Here is a 15,283-nt window from a genome sequence, read left to right as displayed (position 1 = left end):
TTTTTTTAATGCAATTAATTTATTTTGATTAATATCCTATTTATATACTTTTGGAATATATTAAATTTTACATTAAAACAATTGTGTTGAAGAGACACGACATTTTCAATAATCGTGTTAACATTTAGAGAAAAATAATAATACGTGAGAACAATTTATGCAAATAATCTATACTATATATAAGATAATAGTAAAATTACAGTTTTGATTTTTTTTTACCATACTCATATTTGATATTTGATATTTAATTTTTATATTTTATTTTTACATAATTTGGTCCTTTATTTTTATAACGGCTTTGATTAGGCTAAATAATTTACATACTTATATGTGATAGTTATCTTATTATTTTAGTATCATATGACAAGTGTTTAAGAATAAAAAAATTTATATGTAATTGAAAGCTTAAAAGTGAATTTTTTTTGTACTATTTATAAATATATTGGCAAAAAAAATTATGAATGTGGCAAAGTTACATGTCACCTTATTTTTTCTATACATTATAAAATAATAGCCAAGTTTAAAATTTTGGTCTTTAGCTTAAATTTAAAATTTAATCTTTACATTTCAATTTCTTGACAATATTCTGTACCTCAACTTTTACAATGTCATTGATTAGTTGAAATGTTTTATTTTGATTAAAATGATGATGTAATATTTTTTAAGAGTTGTTAATATCATTAAAATTATCTATCAAATTCATGTTCATTACAATGATGTTTTTTTGTTACATGGTTACTGTTGGGGATTGACCCGTATACACAATGAACAAGTAAAATAGAGAAGATCAAACACACAAATATTTACGTGGAAAAATCTTTTGAAGAGGAGAAAAATCACGGGCAAAGGAAACTTTGGCTTTTCATTAATGGAGTAAACAAACGAGTGTATAATATGGAAAAAATAAACTTAAATGTACTAAACGTTTTCAAAACCTTGAAAACAAAACCCAATTTTTATTACGGTTTAATTGATTCTGAGCAATTCATGAGTCAATCAATCTAACCCCTATTTCTAAGCCAGCACCCTGATTGATTCTTGGTCTAACTGGTTTAACCAACTAGTCCAATCCGATTTAAATAAATTTGGTAAAAACATGGTTTATGCGAATGGTTAAGTGCTTACTATAAGTAACTTTACACTGTAAATATAAAGAAAATTTTTATTATACCATTTTCTCTATTTTAAAACCTTGTTGTATTAGGGAGGAATAATAAAACCTTAAAAGGAAAGTGTCTTATGCTTGAAAGCCTATATTGCATACTCTACTATATATCCCTCTGCTTTATTATAAGCATTTTTTACATGAAAATTGAATTAACTTCAAGTGTTAAAGTTCATCAAGATATGATCAAAATAGATGGGTTCAATGGAACCAATTACACAAGGTGGAAAGATAAAGTGTTGTTTCTATTAACTGTATCAAAGATCTTTGTTGACACCATTTTTTGGATGAAAAACGGGATCGACTTGAGTTTTGAAAAAAGAAACGGGAGTCGCCACCAATCCTTTTTTAATGAGGTGTGATTGGATCACCTCGAAAAGTGGTTGTTTTTAATAATCGGTTTGATTTTATTAAAACAACAAGTTTGGTCCACGAAATTCAGAAAAAACGGGTTCGGGAGTCGGTTACGCACGAGGAAGGATTAGCACCCTCGATACGCCCAAAATTGGTACCTATGTCGAAAATTGAAAACTTTAAAGAGATTTAAAAAATACGATCCTTGAATTAAAACGTTGAAAATTTTCAGGGAAAGGGGGCATATTTCACGTTATTCGAGAAAGAGAATCATGTCCAGTAAGTTAGGACACAATGTCTCGAATTCCCGATACGCGAATGAAAAATGCTTATTTAAAAGATATTTAACTATCTTGGATTAAAAAAGGGATCACGACCAGTAAGTTAGGACACGATCCTTTTTTAATTCCCGATATCGTTTAAAACTTGAGTTTGAAAAGATTCGTGTAATAAAGTTTAAAAGAATATTCAATTGTTTAAATCAAATGAAGAAATCGCAACCCAATACGTTAGGGCACAATTTCTCAAAATATTAAACATTGAATATTGCATTTATTTCGAAAAATCCTCGTCTCGAGAAAACAATGTGTCACATCCAATGCGTTAGGACACAACGTATTGAATTCTCGATAATGAGCTTTTTATCATTTTTAAAAGAGTAATCTCGATTATTTAAATTCACGAAGAAAATCGAAACCCAATACGTTAGGGCTCGATTCTCTCGAAGATCCAAAATACCGAATATTACTTATATTTTTAAAATTTCTTTTTTGAAATCTAAAAAATGGGTGTAATGAAATGATGATGATAATGTAAATAAAATAATCACGAGCAAAAAAAAAGATAAATAAATAAGAAGTCACATGTATATAAATAAAATCAATCACATATGTACAATGACGAGCAATAAACAAATAAAAATTCTAAAGCATAATAAATAATAATAACGGACATACAAATAAATAAATAAATGAAGAAAATAAATAAAAGATAATGTATATGGATTTAAAAAAAGCATAAATATTTACATAAATAGGTATATAGATTATAAAATAAAATAAAAATAAAAATATAATATAAGTATATACGTTATAAAAAAAGTGTGTATGTACATAAATTTATAAAAATATGAAAAATATATGTATATATGTATTTCAAAATTATTAAATATAAAAGTTTACGTAAGTATGTATATATAAATTATAAATTATAAAATATGGAAAGCATATAGGTACGTACATGTATATTAACAGTATATGTATAAAAAAATATGTATGGATATAAGTATATATATATTGAAATTATGAAATAGAAGTGTGTATAAATATGTATATGTACATATGGATATAGGTGTATGCATGCACACAAAAAAATGAAATATAAAAATGTATTTACAACTTTAAAATGTACGTATATATATATTAGCAAAATATGTGTATATATATTGTAAAAACGTATATATATTTAATGTGCATAACAAAATTAAGATTAAAAGGTAGAAATGAGTGAATAATAACAATAATAACAATAATAATAATAATAATAATAGTATTAGATTGATTAATTTTAATGGGAAAACAACCAAAATAACAAAGAAACGGACTAAATCGAAGAAAAAATTAAAATTTGGGCTTGAATCGCAAATAAAATCAAAGGGAAGGGACTATGCTGAACGCGCGTATAACATAGAGGGGCTGGAAGGGAAATTTTCCCCTCTCCTCTAAAACGACGTCGTTCCAATGGGACCAAATTGAAAACGGTAATAAAATAAAGGGGAAATTTAAGAATGTAAAAAAACCTGATTGAAAAACATTAAAAAAGAGGAAGGGCTAAAAGTGCAATTAGCCCTTATAGAAAACACGCGGATCCCCCTAGAGCGGGTCAAATTTTCGGGCCAGGAGCTAAACGACGCCGTTTTGCTTCCCTATTTAAACCAGTATTTTTCCAAAAACTTTCATTTTTCTTTCTTCTTCAAAAAAAATCCCCAAAAATCCTCTCAACTCTCCCCTTTTCTCTCCGAGCGCCGGTCAAGGGTCCGGCCGAGAGCCACCGTACCGGCCGCCGTCCTCCGGCGCCGGCGCCACCGTGCATGGCGGCGAGGAGACCAAAAGTCTCCCTTTTTCTCTCCGATGACTCTCCTCGGCCTCCTGAGCGCTCCGGTGACGTAAAAAGGGGTAAGAGGCTTCTCCTTTTTTTTTTATCTTTTTTTATATATTTTTGTGTAAAAAATGAAAGAAATAAACTTGTAAAAAACAATAGTAACAGTAGAAAAGGAAAAAGGAAAATCGGTCAGAAATGGATGTTCAACCCTTTTTTTATTTCTCTTCTTTGTAGAAAATAGGGGTCGAACCCCTTTACAATTTGTTTTGAATGGCCTTTTATAGCCATTTTTACAACCAAAGTCCCTATTTTCTACTGCTATTGTGTCTTTTCTTTTGCAGCTGGAGTAGGTGAGGGCGTCGGTGGCAAGTGGGCGTGGTGACGGGATGTATGCGGCGGCACCAGGCTAGGGGGCAGAGGGCTGCTGCGCCTAGGTCAAAGGCTAGGTTTTTTTTCTGAAAATATCTTAAGTGTTTGGGCTTGGGTTAGTTTGGGCTTGTTGGGTTTGGGCTGATTTGGTTTTGGTTGGGTTTGGGTAGGTTTAGGTGGGTTTGTAATGGGTTTTATGTTTGGGTAGTGGGTAAAATTGGGCTGTACAATCTTTTATGCTCTTGATCTAAATTTCTGATCCATTACCATAAACAACCGATGCTTATCTAGTTTATTTTTAAAAGATATAGATTTTAAAGTACATCATCTAAAGCATGACAACATAATTGCAGTCATAGAAATTTTACAATGAAATATTTATTATGATATGTATTTTAAGGATGGTATTCAATATTATAGTTGAGGGATATATTATGAAAATTTAAATTGAGATTAAATTAATTAATTGCTTACTTTATTAACCAATCCCAAAATTACCAAGTAAAGTTGCGATTATTAATTCCACCAATAAGTAATATCAAATTAAACTAACAAGTTCTCAAAGTCACTTTCTAATTAGATGCAAATGTAGTGATCAATGGAGTGTATTGAATGCATTAGTGATTTAATACTTAAACAACCGCTAACAATCTTACTTTCATTATTCTTATACTCTAAAGCTCCGCCGATAAGACTCAAATATAGAAATCATTTCTAAATCATAAAAATAAAATAAAATCAATGATCACACATACGAAAATTAAAATGTATTAATTAACCATGCGCTTGTTCAATAATTTTCAAGAACTAGGGAGATTGAACTGTAGGAATTATTGTAATTTATGGGAACTTTGAGATATATTCTCAATAGGTAAAAGTGAAGAGTTGAATCATAAAATTATGATTTCATATTCTACTCCACGAGACCTTTACAACGGTATATCATATGCTCAAAATGGTTGAGTGATGAATGAGAAATTGATACTCAAAGTAAGCTACTTGGAAATATTGTTGAGGAAAAGAAAAGCTTTGATCCACATTGGTTAAATACTAAGTGTGAGGTTTATATTTATCAGAACCCTTTTGAAAAATAATTGAATGACTAAGGTTGAAATTTGTTGGGGTTGGGGCACATTTGTATAATTTGGGTAAAGTGAAATGTTTGAACTGGTTGGGCTCAAAATAGTTTTGCGGATATTTTAGTCCAACATGAAATTTATTTTTCTTGAAAAATATATATACAAAATCTGATATAAAAGGACATATATCCTGATTTATTATTGATTTTATTTTAATTTAATGCAGATTTTGTCTCATTATATATAGATATTTCCAAAAATTCCTCCACTTTGAATGCCTATAAAAGGCTAAGACTTCTTCAGAATTTTTTGCTTAATTCACTCTCTCACACCGAGATTATTTTCTCTCAAAATTCTTCTTTTCCTCTCCATATTTCCAATGTTGTGGTGATATAAAAAAGCAACGTTTGTTTGTTGATTGCTGCAGAGGTGATACTGCTTTGATTATTGTGTTGTTGTATCCTGGGAGACATTCGACCAACGTTTCTCCAAGTACCATAAGAGTAGCCGAATCTGTCTTAAGAAAACTGTGTTAAACATACCTCAAGGTTTAGTAAATCTCTATTCTTTTCGATTTCAACTTTTTGTTACGATTTTTTTTGTTTACATATTTGACAATTTAATTTAAATTTTTCTATTTCTATTTTATTATATATATATAAATAATTGTTTATTTATATTTATATATCTTGTTCACTAACTTATTTTATCCAACAATTTATAAGCAAATTAAAATATATTAATTAACCACGCACTTATTCAATAATTTTCAAGAACTAGAGAGATTAAGCCTCTTTACAGCCTTTGATACGTATTAGATAACATTCTTATTTATTCTTGGGGACTCATACAATGATGCTTCTAGTGTCATGCCACTTAAATTTGACTACTTTAGGTATAACATTATGGTAAGACATAAACTCAAATACTAAAAGTAAAACAGAACTTGAAAAAACACACATATTATAATATCAAAAATATAATACGAGCATGACACAAATAAAGGAATCACTATCGTATCAATCAGGATGGTGTGAACTACTGTCATGCTCTCCACCATTTCCGACTGCAGCAGGGCGGCTTCCGTCAGATTAAGCCCCGTTCAACGCTTGGGTGAAGGCACTTATAGCTTCATCTATCAAGACAATGGTTTGCTCATCAATGTTTAGATCATTATCAATCACAGCTTCAATGACCTGGTTCACCAAGTCATCAACCAATTTTGCCTTTGCTTTTAGATCCCCAATGACTCTCTTAAACTCTCGGAGTGAACTTTCCACAGCTATCAGCCTGCCTTCTGTGTATATTTCCTCCGCTCGCACTCTTCCCAAGTCAGCTTTGATGGCCTTAAGCAGGTCCTGTATTAAACAGGAAATATATAAGTAATTAGCAAGCTGGAGGAAGGTTCAGTAAGGCATAATTGATTTACTTTTTTTTTTAATAATCTCATTATAAGTTCGAATCATATCTGTTTTTTATTTAAACAATGTCTAAAATTACCTATAACTCCTTCACAAGCTATAAATAGAAGGATAATGTGGTTCAACGCACTCGAACCTGCGTCGTTCTACATTAGCAATAATGTCCATACCAACCGTATTAAGACTCAATCGACAAATTATTATTTTTCAATTAAATTTACAGCCCAAGTTAGCAAATAACAGAGTTTCTTTGAGGAAAATAATTACTCTAAAATTTTCGTAAGAGAATTGGAAGACGTTGAAATAAAAATAGTTTGGGGTGAATAGCCCATATCCTAATCACAATTATATATATATATAAATCTAAATTTGTGATCATCACCGTTGGATAATTAAGACTATGTATTTATTTCCAAACATTCTTTGGACAGGAATTATGAATCCCAAATTCATGCTTCGGGCAGTGGATTAAACAAAACTTTTAGACATGTCAAATTGTGAATTAAACTTGATCCAACCTAATTTTTAAATTCTCTTGCTTTTAATTCTAAATTAGTAATTAATTACGTTAATAAGCTTATTGGCTTTGCTTAATATGTTTGGTTAAACTGCAAGTTTTAATATGTTATAAATTTTTTTTATAAAAAGTTTGAAATATAGGAAAGTAATTGAAAATAAAATAGCCAAAGCATGAACTAAATGGACTCTCATTACCCAACAAAAAAAAAAAGAAAAAAAGAGGGCCCCTAGTTATGACTAACATATTATAACTAAAGAAACAGTTGTTTTATTTTATGAACCTAAAATTATATTGTTGGTTATAAAGCTATCCCAATTTTAAAGTAATTCACATTTATAAACAACAGGTTGAATATGACTGATTAAAAAAAAGGATGATAAAGTACTATAACTTAAACATATAACCTCCTTTGGTTCATTGTTTGTCTCCGGTGAAACACGTTTGAGCCAATTTTTCATTGCAATGAAGTGTAATTTTATTTATGTTATCTCGTAAAAAAAATAAAACTGTTTTTTTTTTAATAATTAAAAGGAGGAATGAAATTACTTAAGATCAAATTCAAATTTTCATGCCTACAATATAAAATTATTAATATATTATATTAATGTGAAAAACATTTGATAAGTTGATATTCCAAATCTTACAAAAAAAAACTTTATTAAAAAAGACAGTAAAATTCAAATATTAAATATTATATTAAACTGTTATAAAAATATATATAATAAGCAAATAAGTTATATACAATAAAAAGTGATTTATAAACAAAACAAAAAAACACTAAAAGTTATTCACGGGCACAAGTAAATCTAGGCATAGCATAGATATAATTAGAGGTGTTTATGAGCCGGATCAAATTGGGTTTGAGACTGGCCTAAACAAAAATTTAAGCCCGTTTGTTAATTGCAGGCTCTGCCTGAAAAATGAGCTAAAATTTTGCACAAGCTTGACCTGGATAAAAATACTAAAATCTAGGCTCCACTTGGTCCACCCGTATTAATTTTTTTATATTATTTATTATATAGTTTTTTAAAATATATGTAATACATCAAAAATACTAAATATATTAAAATAAATGTTTTCTAACAAATTGAAAATAAATATATATATGTATACTTAAATAACACTAAGATATGTGCAATTTAACAAGTAAATGCCACAAAAATAGTAACAAAAGTAACAACAAAATAATAGTTATACAATATTCAAACAATAACAACAAAATAGTACCAACATAATAGTAAAATAGTAGCAAAATAGTGAAAAAGTAGAAAGAAAATAACAAAAAGTAAAAAGTAAAAAACAACAAGGAAAAGTAGTAGTCTTTTTCCTCCTAAGGCCAGGTTGTGCCCAAGCCCAGTTTTTGAGCCTACATTTTTACCCAAACCCTCTCACTTTTTGGGCGAGTCTTTAGGCTGTACCGGGTGGCCTGGCCCATGGATAGGTCTAGAAATAACCATAAATAATTATTTCATCTTTCAATATATAGGAGAGGGGTTTGCTTATATCGGCGTAAAATTAGAGTGATTTTACACTCTTTTATGACTTTTTATGCGATTAATATTTTAAAGGTTGGATTGTTAAAATATATAAAGTGTAGGGACTCATTTACACCGTTGCAAATTTTAAGTGGTTTTACACTCTTCCGTAGCTTTTTATATTTATCATACATGTAAATTTTTTAATCGAACTGATACCTCTATCACTTTGATCTAAAATATTATCAATATCAATATATCTTTTACGGTTAGAAAGTTTCTTTTGCGTAAAACAAATAGTTAAAAAAATTTTAAATTATGTCAAATTTGACATGTATAATTTACATAAAGTATGAAATAAAATAGTTGGATGATTAAAATATTAATCGTACAAAAAATCACGAAAGAGTGTAAAACAACTTAAATTTTATACATGTGTAATTGGATCCCACGCATATATAAATATATTTTAGATCCACAGGTTTTATTATGAAAGAATTAATCTAGATAGTAAAGATGACGTAATTAGAAGAAATTAATTTGGGATCCAGTATAAAAGTCTAGTAATTGAAAGAGATATTATTGTTCCAAATTAACCAATAATAATAATAATTGTTAGGATCGACCTGATTAAGCAACAAGTAAAAAAAGTAGTAGAATAAATTGAGAAATTGAACACACAAATTTAACGTGAAAAAATCCCTCCAAAGAGGATAAAAAACCACAGGTAAAGATAATTTTACTATAATGACAAAAGAACGAAGAGTACAAAAGATGGAGATAAAAACTAAACCTCGAAAACCCGAAAACAAAAAACCCTCAAAATGTAAACACAAAATTCTCTAAATGTGTTATGAGTTCTAATCTCTAATAAGTGTATTGTATTTTCTAAGGTTGTAAAAGAACCTATTTATAGGCTAAATTAGTAAGTCAAATAAATTATGCTAATAAGTGCTAAATATATGATACTAATAAATGCTAAATTTTCTAGAAAGAAAATATATTTTGATTAATTTCACTTACAAGCAATCTCTTAGAATTTAGTCACATAACTCAAATAATAATAAAAATCAGAGTAGCAATATGGAAGATGTAAAGAAGCAATGAAATTAACAAAGACTATAAGATAGAAAGTAGCAAAAGCTTACCATCTAATCTTACAAACTATTGAACAGAAATAATAGAGAAATGAAAGGAGGGGAGGTTGAAGGTTGAAAGAAAGACGAATTTATTAAGGAAATTTGATAATCAGAGTAGCAACATGGAAGATGGCAAGAATCAATGAAAATAACAAGATAGGAAGTAGCAAAAACTTATCATTTGATCTAGCAAACGACTAAAGAGAAATAATAAAGAGAAACAGAGAAATGGAAGGACGGGGGTGGTGAAGGGTGGGGGAAGGACGAATTTATCAAGGGAATAGTGATCATCAATTTTCATAAATTACCCAATTCGTCACTTAAATTTCATAAATTTTATTTTGCCCATCAAAAGTAAAAAAAAATTGCAAATTAAGCACCACTGTTAACAATTATTTTCTTTTTTGTCACCCAATTTTAATAAGTTATCATTTTTATCACTCACTGTTAGTTTACACTCTTTTTAGCCACTCAACAATTTTTAATTTTCTTCTTTTAAATTTAAATTTATTATTTTTCCTTTTTTTCTAGATTTAACTTTAGTTTTTTCAGTAAAAAGAAAAAAACTTGAGATTTTATAGAGAATTACATGGGTTTTAGAAGGAAAAAATTTGAATTTATAAAGGTATGATTTTCCCCTTTTACAATAATTGTAGTTATTTTTAGTAAAAGGGAAAATTATGAAATTTTACAAAGAAATATCTAGATTTTTATAGGAAAAAAAAATCAAATTTTAAAGCTGCTCCAGATTTTATAGGTCATTAAGGGAGTAGATGTTTGTCACAAGTTTTAAAGATGCTCCATATCTAGGATAAGAATCAAATATTCCTCGACTACTGGTTAAGGTAAGAAAGACCCTTGCCATCTCATTTAACTCCCGTTGTTAAACTTAATTTAAAAAAAAGTAAATGATTGACCAAAATGAAAATTTATTAAATTTAATTATTTTCTTATTTTTTTAATTTTTGAATTTTAAATTATTCCACATAAGATTTGGTATGTCACTGAATAGTGAAATTAATGATTTTAATAACGGAAGAACTTAATTAATGTAATCCAAAGTTTTGGGATGTGATTACAAACATTTTAAACTTTGGGTATTAGAATCCTAAAGGATATAAACTCTATACAATCCTATATTGTAGGACTTACAATATTCATCATACTAACTCTAGTTTTATTGAAATGTTCTACTAGGTCACAAAAGCTTCAAGTGAATGGATTTTTTTCACATGCTTAACAATTCAGACCATCTTAAATGGGTCAAACAAGCCTCATTTAATTAGTTGAACTCCATGAAACATTTAATATACATTCGTCACGGAATTCGATTCGCGACCCGTGGCACCAATCTATAGATGTATGTATATGGTCTTCATCAATCACCAGTCTTGTACTAGTATTGCCAAAATCAAGGGATTTTGGGGTGGACCAGAGCATTCTACTAAAGACATTGCCAAAATCGAGCGATTTGGGGTGGACCAGGGCAGCCCACTAAAGACTCCAATGTTGTTAGGAATATGATACAATCGAGAATCGAGGGATTTGAGCATTTTGCAAAGCCCTACATTGCCTTCACCGATCTCCAGTAAATGGACCAAGGCGTACATTGTCTTCACCCATCGCCACGGAATATGACAAAAGCATTTTAACGTTTTGTTATCGTCATAGGAATCCACCACCACTATTTTTGTGTCTCATGCTTGTTTCAACCAATTTAACCACTTCTTTTAACCAATTTAATTGCTTTCCAATTTTGTTCTCAATGATGAGTCAAGCCAAACATTTTATGTAACGCTTATTTTTTTAAAAGGGAAAAGACTGGCTTGTCTTTCATATTTTAAACGTAATGTGTGAGTGGGAATTAAGACCAAATTCATTGATTTGAGAAAAAGGATACAAAGGGTTAGAAGGAGACAAAGCTCAAAAGCATAGCAGCGAACAGAGGCATCCCATCAGACAACAACCATCCACCTTCCGTTTCCCATTTAAAACGGGGAAGAATCAGCAACAGCCATAGATCCGCCCTAATCAGAGGTCTCGGGTCTCATCACCCTATTATCAAGCAAAGCAAAACACCTCCCCGCCTGCCATAGCTAAGACCAACCAATTCAACAATGTTCCAGAGCATCAGGGAAGACGAGCAGCAGAGGCGATAGAAGAGTTAACAAGGGCTCAGGCCACCCATCTCCCAAAAGACAAGGTAGAAAACCACCACCCCTGGAGGAGCTATTAATGTCAGCGGAAGACCGTTAAGAGTTGTTAACGTCAGTTGCAAAGTTGTTAAGGTCATTAAAGTCAATGTTAGTTGAGGACTGTTAAAGAGTTGTTAACGTCAGTTGTTGAAAGCTGTAGAGAGCAGTTTATCCATCAGCGAGCTGTAGCTATAAATGTAAATGGGCAGTCAATATGGTAAGCAATAAGAAAGTATCATCCATTCAGAAAATTTTTCTTTCTGGAATTTTCTCTCTCGCTGTGCAGAGTCATCATTCTTTGATGACTTCTGTCAATGAGAAAACATAGTATGATTATAAGATGAAAAAAAATGGTTATAGGCGTTAAAAAAATGTGAAGACATGTAGCGGCGGATGCTGTGTTCGAACTCCACTGCTAGGAATAGCTACAATAGAATGAACAGGTTTTGTGTAAGCCATGGTTCACACCTTTGAAACTCGGACACAGGATTTGCTATAAACCATAGGCCAGAAAGAAATTACAACATTGAACAACAGTTCATATTCTTTCTAAGTGATGAGCTTCAATAGGAAATGGGAAGATTTTTTTTTTTTTTTTTTAGGACGACAAATGGGCTTGTGATATTTGCGGATATTTATAGTGAACAAAGCTCCTTCCCAATCCTTATCGATAAATTTAATGTCTTACCCACTCTCTATTGTCCTTGGAGTCAAGTGTGCTTTGTATTTATCGTCTCGTATCAAGTGTTCTAGAGTTGCGGAAATTTCAATACAAAAACTAAGTTTATTGGCTTTTTGTTTCCTTTAACCTGACTCTTATTTATTAGTCATATTTATATATTTATTTTTAATTTATTAAACAGTATATTTTTACAAAAAATAATGTATTATATTTTACATATATATATCTATAATACTTCTACTTTCTGTCAAACTCCAAAAAAATAAAAACAACAATAGTAATTTTACATAATTTAGTGCTTTACTTTTACAATGACATTAATTAGTTCAAATAATTTATATATTTATATGTGATAATTATCTTATTATTTTACTATTATATTATGTGTATGTTAATAAGTGTTCAAGAATAATAAAAAAATATTTATAGTTGAAAGGTTAAAGTGATTTTCTCGACTATTCATAAATGTATTAGCAAAAAAAAAAAAAACCTATCAATGTGGCAAAGTGACATGATACCATACTTTTTCTATACATTATAAAACAATGACCAAGTTTAAAATTTTGGTCCTTATACTACACTCAAATTTAAAATTTAATCTTTATACTTTAACTTCTTTACATAATTTAGTACTTTAACTTTTACGATGTCATTGATTAGCTCAAATGTTTTATTTTTATTAAAATGATTATGTAAAATTTAAGAGTTGTTAACACTATTAGATAATTAAATTCATGACCATTGCATTGTTTTTTTGTTACATGTTTATCATGTGGATATTTCAAAAAAAAAATTAAAATGTGACTCTTGCGAATTTAACATAAAAAATTAATGATTTTAACAATTAAAGTTGACCTTTTAAATTTGAAAAGTAGATGGACTAAATTTTAAATACCCAAAGAATGCAAAGACTTGAAGCATATTTTAACTTCAAAAATTTATTCTACAATTTATGCAAATAATAATGTTACATAAGAATCAACGTTTTCAAAAACAAATTGGTGGTTTAATTAGTTAGACCATCAGTTCTTAGTTTGACCGGTTCAACCAATTCGTCCATAATAATTAAATAAATTGTTTTAAATTATAAAAATTAAAAATATATTTAAAAGATAAAGAAAATCAGTTCAACTGATTTTTATCGTATTTTAATTGGTTCTGAGCAATTCAAGGGTCAACCAATCTAACCCCCTCTTTCTAAACCAATACCATGATTGATTCCTGGTTCAATTGATTTGACCAACCAATCAGGTCCGGTTTAAACACCATTGGTAAGAAAAATTGCTTATGCCAATGGTTAAGTGCTTACTATAAGTAGCTTTACATTGTCAATATAAAGAACTTTTATGTTATACTAGTGGCGAAGCCAGGGAGCTAGTAGGGGCCCAACCCCCCTAAAATAGAAAATTTTCTATTTAGGTCCTTTCATAATTTATAAAATTTTAAATTAGTAATTGTAAAATTACATTTTTATTATCGTAAAACTATACAATTTAATTCCCTCCTTCAAAAAAAATTGATTTTGCCCCTGTGTTCTACCATTATCTTTATTTTGCTTTACATATTTTAAAAATTTGTTGTATTATGGAAGCATAATAAACCCTTAAGGAAAGTGTCTTATATTTCAAAGTCTATACTACATACTCTAATATATTTCTTTATCATTGTTAAGACTTTATTATAAGCATTTTGATGTGATCTCGGCCACATCATGTCACGATACATTTCGACGGTATCGGAATTGGCCCAAACACGAGGGTCCCAAGTGCAAAATAAAGTTTTTAATTTCAATTTGTAAGTTTAATTCATGGAATAAAGAGTTAATTCGATCCTAGCTACTTAATTTAATTAGTCTAAGTGTCATAATTATGTCATGGTTTAAACATCAATAATTTGAGTTTTAAATGTGTCAAAGTCTGAACATTTTAAATATGTTCTTTAAATTCATTAATCTTGTCTTATTTTCGTATAGCTTTATTATGTGATTTAAATTGGTCTTAGTTAAGACAAATTAAATTGGTCTTAGTTCAGACACCTTAATTGTGTCTATCGTCTAGACAAATTAAGTGTGTCAAAAATTTAGTTTATGTTGCATTTAAACCGACCCTTAATGTTTTCTTGTAGGTTAGATGAATTGGCAGCTCATCAACAGGTTCATTGGACGGCATTAAGGAAGGACTTGTACCTGGACGTTGCTGGAAACATTGGCTGCTCATTAACATATTCAATGGACAACAATTAAGGAGAGCATAAACCCGATCATACATGCACCAAAGAGTTGCTGCTTACTCTTTCCCAAGCACCTCTTCGTGGAAGCCAACGGTCAAGAGTTTCCTCACTTGAATTAACCAGCCGAATAATTTTGGTTCACACCTAACTGACCACTCAGCTTCAGCTGTTCACACCTGGTGGTTGTTTGTGTGCCACACCCAGTATCAATTCAATACTGATTATTCGGTTGCTCAAGGAAGATTCAATTCATGTTCCAACATCTTAGCTACTAAGAAACTTGCAAGATTCAACTAGTTTTCAAGTGCATTTAGCTGACCATTCGGATATTGCAAAGGTCATGGCTGGTGGCGTCTTCAATGAGTATAAACATTCAAGAAATTAAAATTCAATTAATTTACTGCTAGCTTAATTAAGCTGAACATGAACTTGTCCATTCGGTGGATTTTGTAACAGCTATAAATAGCTCATTGTAATCTGGTTTGAAGGTTATTGAACTTTGAACCTTTATGAATATTAAGCGCATTGTGAGTTATTCAACTCCCTTTGTTCTTT

General features: G+C 29.9%; 1 long non-coding RNA gene across 1 annotated transcript; it reads left to right on the top strand.

The window, feature by feature from the left end:
• The first annotated feature begins 3,502 nt into the window (after positions 1-3,502).
• LOC121223119 (uncharacterized) lies at positions 3,503-4,177 on the top strand. The gene is made up of 3 exons (XR_005920517.1): positions 3,503-3,693; positions 3,961-4,117; positions 4,159-4,177. It is a non-coding gene; the product is annotated as an uncharacterized lncRNA (long non-coding RNA).
• Positions 4,178-15,283: the final 11,106 nt, after the last annotated feature.

Source organism: Gossypium hirsutum, chromosome D11 (assembly GCF_007990345.1).
Source record: "Gossypium hirsutum isolate 1008001.06 chromosome D11, Gossypium_hirsutum_v2.1, whole genome shotgun sequence".
NCBI lineage: Eukaryota > Viridiplantae > Streptophyta > Magnoliopsida > Malvales > Malvaceae > Gossypium > Gossypium hirsutum.
Note: the sequence above shows the minus strand (reverse complement) of the source record. Positions and strands in the feature narration are given on the sequence as shown.